Source organism: Chiloscyllium plagiosum, unplaced genomic scaffold (assembly GCF_037043375.1).
Source record: "Chiloscyllium plagiosum isolate Xiang-an unplaced genomic scaffold, Cpla_swu_hap1 HiC_scaffold_39, whole genome shotgun sequence".
NCBI classification, from domain to species: domain Eukaryota; kingdom Metazoa; phylum Chordata; class Chondrichthyes; order Orectolobiformes; family Hemiscylliidae; genus Chiloscyllium; species Chiloscyllium plagiosum.
In genome coordinates this window covers 54,257,051-54,272,054 of record NW_028270177.1, presented here as the reverse complement: position 1 = coordinate 54,272,054, position 15,004 = coordinate 54,257,051, and positions in this window count along the sequence as shown.

The window sequence follows — 15,004 nt, the reverse complement described above, 5'->3', positions numbered from 1 at the left end:
TGTGCAAGAGATATTTCAAATTACAACCATTTTTGTTGCATAATTCAGCAAACCTAAATTTTGAATTTGTGGAAGTAATCATTTTTGCAAAATGGAAGTAGTCTTCAGTTTATATAACACATAAAATGACTGTTTTATTTTCAAATCATGCTCTCTGCAAAATGATTATTGGTTTCATTGTAAGGAAAGAACTGATTTGAACATGTTGATTTTTTTTGTCTTTTCTATTCCAACATTATTCATCATTGGACAATAATGACACAATTATTATAATTTCTTTATATACCAAATATCATTGCATCATTTGTTCACTTTCATACTCACTTTCATTATCTATTAATTTTCTTCCAAATTTACATTTCTGAACTCTGATCATAATATTAATTATCTAAATTAAAATAACATGTCTCTGTGAAGAAACCATTTGATGCAAATTCATATTTCTTGTGTTATCTGTATTCTTTAGTAAAGAAAGAAAACATTGTTCTATAATCACTGAATGGCTCACTTTTTCTTCAACTCATAAAGCTAGTGACTATATTTTATTCCACAATTTACCAATTTTAATAAATATCCAATCAACATCACAGCAAAGTGTTTTTGAAATGTTGAATCATTTTAATTGCTCATAAGACCACAAGACCATAAGACATAGGAGCGGAAGTAAGGCCATTCGGCCCATTAAGTCCAGTCCGCCATTCAATCATGGCTGATGGGCATTTCAACTCCACTTACCCGCATTCTCCCCGCATTCCTTGTGACATCAAGAATTTATCAATTTCTGCCTTGAAGACATTTAGCATTCCAGCCAATATTACAACATTAATTATCACGTCACTGTCATGACAATAATTGAGCAATTATTTAAGAAAGTCTTTTGAACAAGTAAAATGAGATTCACATTTTAATTTAACCAATTGTTTCTGAGTACCAACACTGCAATATGAAACTTTTTTTTCAGGTCAAGTATCCCACAATGGATCCAAGGACTTCCCATCCAACATTAATTGTAAATGTCTAATTGTTGCTTACCTGAATGATCACCATAATCACAGTCTTTAAATTCACAGACCAGCAATTACTTTTCACTGCAATAATTCCTGTTTGTTTGCACATATTCCTCAGTCACATAGCAAAACGAGATTACTCATTATTTCTAAATTCATTGATCGAATTTTATAATCCAGTTGTTGCTCATACGTAACAATTATTCGATCCAGTACGTGCCGTACATGTGGAATTTCGGCTCTTTATATGAATAACTAAATATATTGTAGTGTACAATCTCTCAATCATTGTTAATATTAATTCTTATTTTACCCGCGGAAACATAGTTGAATTCATTTCAATACACTTCACTTCGATGCGAACACTGATTGTATTTTTAATTACAATAAGATCTAAGTATTTTGCATGCAACAAAATCATGTAAAATTCCTGAGTTTTGTTAAGTCAAATGAAAAATAATTAACATATCTGTATTGTTTCATTAAACAATGACAATGCATTTTGAATTTTTCAAAGTTGACAATTTTTGCAAAGACGTGATGTTGTCTTCAGCTGAATAATCGCATTGAATGACTAATTCACAGAATCTGCGGTTTATTCTCTTCGAGTTCCCAAGAAACCAAATTAACTAATTCTGTTGGTTCTAAATTCCTGGAAAGTATTTGAGAGTGTTGCAGTCTTAAAGATGAAGCAGTCTATGTGATTGTACTGATTTTTTTTATTGGAAAGAACGTGATTCAAACATATTAGACACATAAATCTCTATTCTGTAGTGTTACTAAGATGAAAAGCAAGTCAATTGCTTCATCAGTAAAATAAACAAATGCCACTTGCCGTTATTCATTAGTTAGCTCTTTCCCAAATTTGTTGTTAAACAATGCAATTTTCCTGAATATTGTTGTGTCCTTTGACTATATTAATTTTCTAATTATTGTTCATTCATGATTTGTCAGGGAGTTTTATTTTTTTTTGTTTTCCATTCACCTATTCATATTGAATGTAAGATTAAGACGCGTTGGCAATATCAGAGAGTGTTCATTTGAAATTTGACTTTGCACATCTCTCACTTATCTCACTTCTTGCATGGGGGCTGGGGTTTGAGAACAGATGATCAGTGGTTAGCAGTCCTGTCTTGCAGCGTTATGCATTGGGATTCAATTCCATCCTCGGTCACATGTCTGTGTGGAGTTTGCATGTTCTGGTTTTCTCCCACAAACCAAAGATGAGCAGTTTAGGTAAATTGGCCATGTTCTGTTCAGCGATGTGTCGGCTGGGTGCATTAGTCAGGAGTAAATGTCCAGTAATTTGAGAGCAGAATGGTTCTGAGTGGATTATTCTTTGAAAGGTCATCGTAGGCTTGATGGGCCAAATGGTCTGCTTCCACACAGTCGGGATTCCGTAAACTTAGAATTGTGTTTCATTAAACAAAACTGACATTTTTTTTAAAATGTTACCTTTAAAACTTATCTTTAACTGTCAATTGTCAATCTTGTAAACTATCTCAATGTTACTGAAATCAATGTTCAAACAAAACACAGCACAGAAAGCCACACAAAGATCTTCATGACGATCTAATTACTGTTCAGTGGGATAATCACAGTAAATATCTGATTGTTGCTGTGGTTCTGTTCGCCGAGCTGAAAGTTTTTGTTGCAAATGTTTCGTCCCCTGTCTAGGTGACATCCTCAGTGCTTGGGAGCTTCCTGTGAAGCGCTTCTGTGGTGTTTTCTCCGGCATTTATAGTGGCCTGTCCCTGCTGCTTCCGGTTGCCATTTTCAGCTGTCCGCTGTAGTGGCCGGTATATTGGGTCCAGGTCAACGTGTTTGTTGATGGAGTTTGTGGATGAGTGCCATGCTTCTAGGAATTCCCTGGCTGTGCTTTGTTTCGCTTGCCCTATAATGGTAGTGTTGTCCCAGTCAAATTCATGTTGTTTATCGTCTGCGTGTGTGGCTACTACTGGAATTGTGCCTCACAACACACTTCACATTCAAAAGCCAGATATACGAACAAATCAATGGAACACCCATGGGCTCACCGATCTCGAGACTCATAGCAGAAGCAGTAATGCAAAGTTAGAACAAACAGTCTTACCACAAATTCAACCCAAACTCTGGGTCAGATACGTTGATGACACCTTTGTAATCATTAAAAACACGGATATAGATAAAACACCCCGGATCATCAACGCCACAGTCACAGGAATCCGATTCACGAGAGAGGAAGAAAAGGACAACCAACTCCCCATTCCTAGACGTGAGGGTACAGAGAACACCAAATGGAGAATTCACCACTAAGGTACACAGGAAAGACACACACACAGACCAAGTCCTGAACTATGAAAGCAACCACCCCAATACACACAAACGAAGTTGCATCAAGACATTATTCAAAAGGGCCACAACACACTGCAGCACACCAGAACTGCAAAAAGAGGAAGAGGAACACCTATACAAGGTATTCACCAAAATCCTCGCAATTTCATCAGCAGATGCCTAAGGGAAAGACAACAGAATGAGGACATGCCGCAACCCAAAGGACTAGCCACACTACCATACATCAAGAAGATCTCTGAAATGACAGCCAGAGTACTGCGACCACTAGGACTTATAACAGCACACAAACCAACAGCCACTCTCAGACAACAACTCACCAGAACGAATGACCCGATACCCAGCATGAGCAAAACTAATGTAGTGTACAAAATGCCATGCAAGGACTGCACAAAACACTATATAGGACAAAGAGGAAGACAGCTAACGATCCGCATCCATGAACATCAACTAGCCACGAAACGACACGACCAGCTATCCCTTGTAGCCACACACGCAGACGACAAACAACATGAATTTGACTGGGACAACACTACCATTATAGGGCAAGTGAAACAAAGAACAGCCAGGGAATTCCTAGAAGCATGGCACTCATTAGTTTATTGTATTTATTAGTTTACTGAAGAAGATATCAACTTTATTTCAAATTTATAGCACGAGGGAATAATGTTTCATCTGTTTCAATTGTTTGGACTTGCCCCTTTGCAACAAAAAAAAATCAATCTCATTACTTAGACATTGTAATCTTTAATTCAGCAACATTTTCAAATATTCTTCAGGAATTTATAAGCAACGAAATTAGTTACAGGTATCCACACTATGCGAAAGTAAAGCTTTTCATAAGCTGAAAATGCGTAAATCGAAGAAGCACTAATTTATATGGGAAACATCTCCCCTTTCTCCATAAAAGTGAAAATTCTCTTCAGATTCCTTTCAGTTAGAGAAAATGGGGACAAATGCAAGTCTTTGGTAAAAGAAAAATGGCGAAATCGAAAATTCCAAGAGTGGGGGAATACCTGTACATATATTTCTTGGTAACCTGACACGAATAAGTATCAGATTTTGTGATTATTGATATAATAGATGGAAGCATACCTAATGTTGGATTAATAAGCAATTCAATCTGTGTTTAGGTACTTTCTAATTAACATTCAGTGCGGCTCTTGATATATTTCTGTTGAAGGTGTGATTTGAAACCTTCCCTCCGGTCTCGTCAAAGAAACACTACCACAGCTACTCAAGCTCTTTTCATAATTTTCCCACTCACGACGGGCAGGACTGTAATATTATGTTTAATGTGGTTACTCAAATGAAAACTAATCAGCTGTTTATTGTAGTTATTTGAATGGGAATTAATTAGGCACTTTCTGTGTGTAATGGACTGGAAATTAAACAATATTTTAGAATAGAATAGAATAGAATAGAATAAAGGAATGGTGGTCTTAAATAAACAGGAATCTCATGACAATTCTTTGAAAGACAAATTGACAAAACTGCGTGCTCATTGTACTTTGATTTTAAAAAATGCATCAGTCATTCAATGTGAATATTCAGTTGAAGACAATTTCCCTTCCTTCCTTCCTTTCAACAATATACAACTTCCACAAATTCAAACTGAACGGCCATCGATAAAGGAAGGAACAAGCAGATGTAAATTCTGTTTTCTGCACATAAACGTGCGATGAATTTTAAGTATGTTTTATATACATAAAAAGGAATCTCTTATTGTGGTTCGAAATACAATAAATGTTAGCATGAAGTGAAATATAATCAAATCAATTCAACTGTGTTTTCTCAGTTAAAATACAGTTCAATATTCAAAGTAATCGAGTGATTGTACACTGCAATATCTTTACATTAATTCAGTGCTGAGACATAATTCCACATTTATATCCCGTATAATGAAGCAAACTTGTGCCAGGAGTGAGAGCAGGTAGGGAGGTCGTTAATGAGTACTTTGCTTCAGTATTCATGAGTGAGTGGGACCTTGTCCTTTGTGAAGACAGCGAGAAACAGGCTGATATGGTCGAATAGGTCGATGTTAAAGCTGAGAACGTGCTGAAAATGTTGAGAAACCATGGGGATAGATAAGTCCCCTGAGCCAGAAAGGATATAACTTAGGTTGTTATGGGAAGGGAGGCAAGGGATTACTGTGTTTTGGTAATGATCTTTGCATCCTCACTGTCCACTAGAGTCATACCAGATGATTGGAGGGTGGCAAACGTTATTCCCTTATTCAAGAAAGGCAATTGAGATAATCCTGGGAATCATCGATGAGTCAGTCTTACATCAGTTGTGGGCAAATTATTGGAGAGGATTCTGAGAGACAGGATTGATGATTATTTGGAAATTCATAGATTGCTTAGAGATGGTCATCATGGCTTTGGGAGCGGCAGGTTATGCCTCACAAACCTTATTGAATTATTTGAGGATGTGACAAACCCATTGGGAAGGACACAGCAGTGGATGTGGTGTATCTGGATTTTAGCAATGTATTTGATAAGGTTCCCCATGGTAGGCTCATTTAGAAAGTAATGAGGAATGGGATATAGAGAAACCAGCTTGTTTAGATAATAAATTGGCTGGCCCATAGAAGACAGGGTGAGATTATATAGATAGTTTTCAGCTTGGAGCACGATGACCAATGGTGTTCTGAAGCGATCAGTTCTGGACCTCTGCTCTTTGTGATTTTAATAAATGACTTGGATGAGGAAGTGGAAGAGTGGGTTAGGAAGTTTGCCAATGACACGAGGGTTGGTGGAGTTGTGAATAGTACGGAGGGCTTATGTAGGTTGCTGGAGGACATTGACAGGATGCAGAGCTGGGCTGAGAAATGGCAGATGGAGTTCAACCTGCGAAAGTGTGAAGTTATTCATTATGGAATTTCAAATTTTAATGCATATTTTCGGATTAAATGCAGGATTCTTTACAATGTGGAGGAACAGAGGCTTCTCGGAGTCCAAGTCCATAGATCCCTCATAACAGACATCCAAGGTGATAGGGTGATTAAGGCGGTGTATGGTGTGTTGGCTTTCATTAGCAGGGAGATTGAATTTAAGAGCCACGAGGTTATGCTGCAGCTCTATGGATCCCTGGTGAGACGACACTTGGAATATTGTGTTCGGTTCTGATCACCTCATTATACGTCGGACGGGGAAGCTTTAGAGAGGGTGCAGATAAGATTTATCAAGATGCTATCTGGATTGGAAGGCATGTCTTATGAAAAAAGGTTGAGGGAGCTGGGGCTTTGTTCATTGCAGTGAAAGAGGATGAGAGTTTACTTGATAGCTTTGTGTAAGATGATGAGAGGCATAAATAGAGTGGATAATAAAAGACATTTCCCCACAAAGTGGCATAATTTTAAGAAGAATGGGGAAGTTGTGGGGAGATGTCAGAGATAGTTCCTTTACAGATAGTAGTGGGTGCGTGGAATGCACTGCCAGTGGTGGTAGTAGATTCAGATCCATCAGAGACATCTAAGCGACTCTTGGAAACGCACATGGATGACAGTAAATGAAGGGCATGTTGGTTACTTTGATCTTAGAGTAGGATAAAAGATCCGACCAACATCATGGCCAAAGGGCCTGTACTGTGCTATACTGTTCTATAGTCTATGGACTGAAATGAAGAATTATATATTAGCAATATAGATTTTCAAAATTCTCTTCACATACTTAAGCATAAAGAGAAATTTGATCTTGCTATTTGACTGCTATCTGCAAAAATGAACAGGAATTGTTGCAGGGAAAAGTAATGAGGTTTTTCTAAATTTATAAGGCTGGGATTACACAGATCATTCAAATGAGAAAAAGTCATATTTTTAACAGTGCGTGTTGCATCAGAAATAATGGATTCTTTTGTAGGTGTGTTGATTGGAAATAAAATTGATTTTTATATTACTGTATAGGTACTAGGAAAGATTGGATTAAATTCAGATATAAAATTCACTGTAGTTGTTAGCACGGCTAAACAAAAGCATATAATAATTATTATCATGCAAATGCCTTAATAATTACTGTTAGAATTCTGAAAAAAAGATATATTGTACCATTTTTTCAAACATTCAATAAATTAAATTGTGAACCTCAGTATACTTGTTACCCAGACCAATAATTATGCAGTTATTGTAATGGTAATGACTTAATAACTAATGCTAAAACCTAAACAGATAAATTGGTTCAATACTTTGTCAGCATGTTGCTCTGAAATTGATTGGATATTTAATAAGATCGGTAAACTGAGGGACAAAATATAATAGCTCGCTTGATAGAATTGAAGGAAAAAAAATGAGAGTGTTTATTGAACAGGATTGTTTTTGTTTAAAAATGCAGTTGATGCAACAATAATATATTTTCCTCCATTGATTTTCTTGTAGGGATTTTTTTTCAAAAGTTTTGTTATGATTCAATTTTGAGACACTTGTGTCAGAGTCTGCAAAGGGGAGAGTGAGAGAGAAAGAAATTTTTAAAAAGCAGAAAGGAAAGGAACTGGCGAGCAGAGGAGCTCCAACTGTAGTGTCTCACCCTGCTAACATCTTATTGCGTGAGCTGGAATGCAGACGAGTCAAGCAACAACCTGACACAGTCATACACACAGCATCATAGCTTACAATGTCCTAGACACCACCGTCACTATCCCTGTATGTCCTGTCCCACCGGCAGGACATGGATGCAACTGAAATGCTGGAACATGCAGTGTTATGGACTAAGATCTGCAGAATGTGATCAATGTGATTTATTTGACATTTCTCCAGAATATTAAACACCAGTACAATTTGAAAAGTTATTAGCATCATCAGTATTGAACTACAAATGTCAGAAAAAAAATTATCAAGAAGTTACAGCACAGATCGAGGCCACTTGGCCCATCCTGTATTTATTGGCTGTAATACAACTCCCCAGGCTTTACAGCTTTTTGTACTCACCATTGAAAGCAACAATTTCAGACTGTGATCTCTGCCAAACATGCTTTTATAATCAGTTTTATAAATGTATTTCTTTGACAGCTGCACACCTTGTTCCCTAGTTTCTTTCCCAGCCCCTAATGCCATTCCCCGTGGCCTTGCGGGATGACCATTTCTGCTGTTTAATCTCTCCTGCCTTCCCACGTATGACAGACTGTCTCTTTGTCCTTGTCTCAGCCCCACCTTGCTCGCAACCTGTTACATTTCTGTTGGTTCCCAGACGTCTGTAACTTTCACTACGTCCCCTGGGTCAATGGCGCGAGTTTGAATTCTCTTCCTCTTAAGATAATCAGAAATCTTTCCAGTTGCAGTTTCTCCCAGATTTTATTTTGAAAAGCAGTGCATTTGTTTCAGAGTCAAGTATTTGTGAGCCTTCATCCACAATTCCGAGCAGTTGGATGTAATTTGTGACCCTCCCACAGATGTGTAACGTTACTGGATTAGCTATGCTAACATGGGCGCAGTGTGCAATTTAGGTGGCTTGGGCTAGCCATGTTTAATGTAGGGTTATCTGGGTAGGGTGGGTGAGCAGGTCATTGCAGACTCGATGAGCCGAATAGACTCTTTCTGCACCCACCGGATTCTGTGATTCTAACTAGTTGTGATTGTTGTCCCATTTTCCTCATGCCAGGTTCATTCAACTCAGATACATATGATTCTGTGGGTGCTCACTCACTCCTTCCCTTCAGTTTTACATCAATTTCACACTGTGTGTGAGGGTGGGAATGGATTTCTAAATATTAATACAGCAAGCGAAACCCCTCACAGGTCCGGAACTGTTTCTGCTACTTTCATCACCCGCAAGGAACAGGAAAATAAAGGTTCAGTCACAAATCTTACAGGAACATAGCGGTTATAATCACCAGGAAAGGCTGAACAGCTCAAAACGCTTTTCTCAAGAAAGGAGGAGGCTCAGAGACAGCCTGGTACAAGTAGAAAGCTTTGTGTCTGTGTTTTCAGAGATTTGTGGTTGAAATCATTGGGTTGGAAGCATGTTTCATTGCCCCAGATCATCAAAGGTGCTATCTAAATGTGCATCTTTCTTTCTATCTGAGTTAACAATCAGATTGACAGGTCAATGTCTGAGTGTCTTACCAAATCCCTGATTGAATCTGTCTCCGCCCACAAACTAAGGTGTCTCACCACTCACTGGGTCATGGAGAAACTCTGCCGATACAATGACAACTGTCTTTGCTGTCATCGCTCCTCGTGCTTCCGCCTAATCCCCACTTCCCTTCGTTAAATCCCAGCTACCTCTCGTCCTCTCACATGGGCATGTTGAATAGCATGACAGGAGAAAGGATTGAAACCGAGAGTACAATAGCCAGAATGAAAGAGGAAGAAGGAAATAAACGGTGATTGTGGATCCCAGGGGATACAGACTCCAGGATTTGTCCTTGTGAGCATTCCCGCAGTAATACAAGACAGCATTCCATGATGAGAGTTAAACCCGAGTGGCAGGAGAGGGAGCCACTGAACATGAGCAGGTTTAGTTCAAACACAGGAGGTTTGTTCAGTCAGTAACAGTGTGTTCGACATGGAGGTTAAGTGAGCAGTGAGGGGAAATGTTATCACAAGCTGCCGCTGGATAACTTGCATTGGAACATGAGGTGGCCATTCAGCCCCTCAACTCTGTTCTGCCATTCATGATGATCATAGCTGATGTGTGACCTCACGTACAACTTTCAAAACCCTCTAATTTCATCAATAAACTCCTCTGCAACAGACAAGATGAGTATTAGAAAACTAAACATCTGCAAATGCTGGGAAATCATAAACAAAATCGGAAATTGCTGGAAACATTCAGCAGGTCTGGCAGCATCTGTGGAGAATGAACCGTTCGTGTCCAGTGATCAGTCAGGTGACCAGCTGCAGCTGACCATTCTGCTGTTTCTGTAATACTGGAACGGGTTCTGGTGCGAGGGGAATGAGATTGTCAATAACAACTGAGAAAACAGGAGGACGTACTCAATCAGAATTATGAATTCACTTACCCCTCCCAGTGGGACACTCACCAACACAGTCACACTGCGGAGAGGCCATTCACCCGCCCCACGTATGGGAAGGGATTTACTCGATCTTACAATCTGCTGAGGCACCAGAGATGGCACAGAAGATTTAGACACCACCTGCTCCATGTGTGTTAGCTGTCTTCCTGTTTGTCCTATATAGTGTTTTGTGCAGTCCTTGCATGGCATTTTGTACACTACATTAGTTTTGTTCATGCTGGGTATCGGGTCCTTCGTTCTGGTGAGTTGTTGTCTGAGAGTGGCTGTTGGTTTGTGTGCTGTTATAAGTCCTAGTGGTCGCAGTACTCTGGCTGTCATTTCAGAGATCTTCTTGATGTATGGTAGTGTGGCTAGTCCTTTGGGTTGCGGCATGTCCTCATTCTGTTATCTTTCCCTTAGGCATCTGCTGATGAAATTGCGAGGATATCCGTTTTTGGTGAATACCTTGTATAGGTGTTCCTCTTCCTCTTTTTGCAGTTCTGGTGTGCTGCAGTGTGTTGTGGCCCTTTTGAATAATGTCTTGATGCAACTTCGTTTGTGTGTATTGGGGTGGTTGCTTTCATAGTTCAGGACTTGGTCTGTGTGTGTGTCTTTCCTGTGTACCTTAGTGGTGAATTCTCCATTTGGTGTTCTCTGTACCCTCACGTCTAGGAATGGGGAGTTGGTTGTCCTTTTCTTCCTCTCTCGTGAATCGGATTCCTGTGACTGTGGCGTTGATGATCCGGGGTGTTTTATCTATATCCGTGTTTTTAATGATTACAAAGGTGTCATCAACGTATCTGACCCAGAGTTTGGGTTGAATTTGTGGTAAGACTGTTTGTTCTAACCTTTGCATTACTGCTTCTGCTATGAGTCTCGAGATCGGTGAGCCCATGGGTGTTCCGTTGATTTGTTCCTATATCTGGTTTTTGAATGTGAAGTGTGTTGTGAGGCACAAGTCCAGTAGTAGCCACACACGCAGACGACAAACAACATGAATTTGACTGGGACAACACTACCATTATAGGGCAAGCGAAACAAAGCACAACCAGGGAATTCCTAATAGCATGGCACTCATCCACAAACTCCATCAACAAACACATAGACCTGGATCCAATATACCGGCCACTACAGTGGACAGTTGAAACTGACAACCGGAAGCGGCAGGAACAGGCCACTATAAATGCCGGAGAAAACACCACAGAAGCGCTTCACAGGAGGCTCCCAAGCACTGAGGATGTCACCTAGACAGGGGACTAAACGTTTGCAACAAAAACTTTCAGCTCGGCGAACACAACCACAGCAACGAGCACCCGAGCTACAAATCTTCTCACAAACTTTGAATATCTTATTTTTCCTGAGATCGATCACCACTATCACAGTAAGGATCTGGTTATTATTCCCTCCAATAAATGCAATCGTTGTCCCTCTGGTATTTCAGTTCAGTAGTTATACACCATACTGGTTGTTCAAAGCATGGTTATTCTTTAGTATGAATGGCCAAGGGTTCTAGAGGCAAGAGATGTTGTTCGATCTGATTTGTTGAATGTTCTCAAACCAGTTTTCACTATAAATATTGCAAACAAATGTGTTAATTTGTTCTTGTTTAACTGCTGATGCTAACATTTTCAGTTCATGTTAATTAAACATATTTGGAGAACGTAAGGAAAGCTGAAGCTGAAGATCAGAGCCACGAGTGTGGCTTTGGAAAAGGCGAGGCATATCCAAAGAGCAGGAGTACCGACCTGTCGGCATTAGGCCATCATCAGAAAAGATTCCTGATCAAGGGGTTATGCCCAAAACGTCGATTCTGCTTCTCGTCAAATGCTGCCTGACCTGCTGTGCTTTTCCGGCACCACGCTCTTGACATTAGAAATATTTGACTGAATATTCAGAGATAATACTAAAGGTTGCCTCTGTCATTTTAATTTACTATGCTTTCTATTCACTGAAGTTCTCTTATTAATTGATCCTCGTTTTCTTCTTACATCAGATACAAATCTCAAAATACAGAACAGATTAAAATTCACGTGAATTACAAATTTGCATTCTCGACAAGTAAACCAATGGAAGGCGATATAGAATTCTTGAGCAGCCGACGTATTTGAATGAAAAAGCAATTCCTTCCAAAAAATGTTTGCACGTTTGTATCTTTCTTTCAATTAAATAATCCTGCAAATAGTTTATAATTGTCAGTTGATCTCTCTGAATGAGTTCCTAATAAATGTCAATGTAAACAGCTGGAAAATTAACAACAGATTGATAATTAGGTGTGAAAGATCTTATGTGAAGTCAACAAATGTTTGGAATTTACTAGAATTCCACCAGGAAACATACTTGAATTATAATGCAAGAAGTGAGATGTTTGACAGATGTGCAGAACCTATTTTTAAATGAACACACTCCAATATTGTCATTGCATTTCAACCTTACGGTCGAAATGAACAGGTGAATGGAAAAATAAAAATAATTTTCTGACAATTCATAAATTGGACAACAATTACAAATTCACTTTGATCAAACGACAGAGTAATAGTTAGATGAATCACACCATTTAGTTACAAAGCAGCTAACAAGCTGACTGACAAGTAATAGGTGGTAGCATTTATTAGTTTACTGAAGATGATATCAACTTTATTTCAAATTTATAGCACGAGGGAATAATGTTTCATCTGTTTCAATTGTTTGGACTTGCCCCTTTGCAACAAAAAATTAATCTCATTACTTAGACATTGTAATATTTAATTCTGCAACATTTTCAAATATTCCCCAGGAATTTATAAGCAACAAAATTAGTTACAGGTATCCACACTATCCGAAAGTAAAGCTTTTCATAAGCTGAAAATGCGTAAATCGAAGAATCATTAATTTATTTGGGAAACATCTCCCCTTTCTCCATAAAAGTGAAAATTCTCTCCGGATTCCTTTCAGTTAGAGAAAATGGGGACAAATGTAAGTATTTTGTAAAAGCAAAATGGCGAAACCGAACTTTCCAAGAGTGGGAGAATACCTGTACATATATTTCTTGGTAACCTGACACGAATAAGTATCAGATTTTGTGATCATTGATATAAAAGATAGAAGCAGATTTGATGTTGGATTAATAAGCAATTCAATCTGTGCTTAGGTACTTTCTAATTAACATTCAGTGCGGCTCTTGATATATTTCTGTTGAAGGTGTGATTTGAAACCTTCCCTCGGGTCTAGTAATAGAGACACTACCACAGCTACTCAAGCTCCTTTCCTAATTTCCCCACTCACGACGGGCAGGACTGTAATATTATGTTTAATGTGGTTACTCAAATGAAAACTAATCAGCTGTTTATTGTAGTTATTTGAATGGGAATTAATTAGACACTTTCTGTGTGTTATGGACTGGAAATTAAACAATATTTTGCAATAACAATAGAATAAAGGAACGGTTGTCTTAAATAAACAGGAATCTCATGACAATTCTTTGAAAGACAAATTGACAAAACTGCGTGCTCATTGTACTTTGATTTTAAAAAATGCATCAGTCATTCAATGTGAATATTCAGTTGAAGACAATTTCCCTTCCTTTCAACAATGTACAACTTCCACAAATTCAAACTGAACGGCCATCGATAAAGGAAGGAACAAGCAGATGTTAATTCTATTTTCTGCACATAAACGTGCGATGAATTTTAAGTATGTTTTATATACATAAAAAGGAATCTCTTATTGTGGTTCGAAATACAATAAATGTTTGCATGAAGTGAAATATAATCAAATCAATTCAACTGTGTTTTCTCAGTTAAAATACAGTTCAATATTCAAAGTAATCGAGTGATTGTACACTGCAATATCTTTACATTAATTCAGTGCTGAGACATAATTCCACATTTATATCCCGTATCGTGAAGCAAACTTGTGCCAGGAGTGAGAGCAAGTAGGGAGGTCGTTAATGAGTACTTTGCTTCAGTATTCATGAGTGAGTGGGACGTTGTCCTTTGCGAAGACAGCGTGAAACAGGCTGATATGGTCTAACAGGTCGATGTTAAGGCTGAGAATGTGCTGAAAATATTGAAAAATCATGGGGATAGATAAGTCATCTGAGCCAGAAAGGATAAAACTTAGGTTGTTATGGGATGGGAGGCAAGGGATTACTGTGTTTTGGGAATGATCTTTGCATCCTCACTGTCCGCTGGATTTATACCAGATGATTGGAGGGTGGCAAACGTTATTCCCTTATTCAAGAAAGGCAATTGAGATAATCCTGGGAATCATCGATGAGTCAGTCTTACATCAGTTGTGGGCAAATTATTGGAGAGGATTCTGAGAGACAGGATTGATGATTATTTGGAAATTCATAGATTGCTTAGAGATGGTCATCATGGCTTTGGGAGCAGCAGGTTATGCCTCACAAACCTTATTGAATTATTTGAGGATGTGACAAACCCATTGGTGAGGACAGAGCAGTGGATGTGGTGTAACTGGATTTTAGCAATGTATTTGATAAGGTTCCCCATAGTAGGCTCATTTAGAAAGTAATGAGGAATGGGATATAGAGAAACCAGCTTGTTTAGAAAATAAATTGGCCGGCCCATAGAAGACAGGGTGAGATTACATAGATAGTTTTCAGCTTGGAGCACGATGACCAATGGTGTTCTGAAGCGATCAGTTCTGGACCTCTGCTCTTTGTGATTTTAATAAATGACTTGGATGAGGAAGTGGAAGAGTGGGTTAGGAAGTTT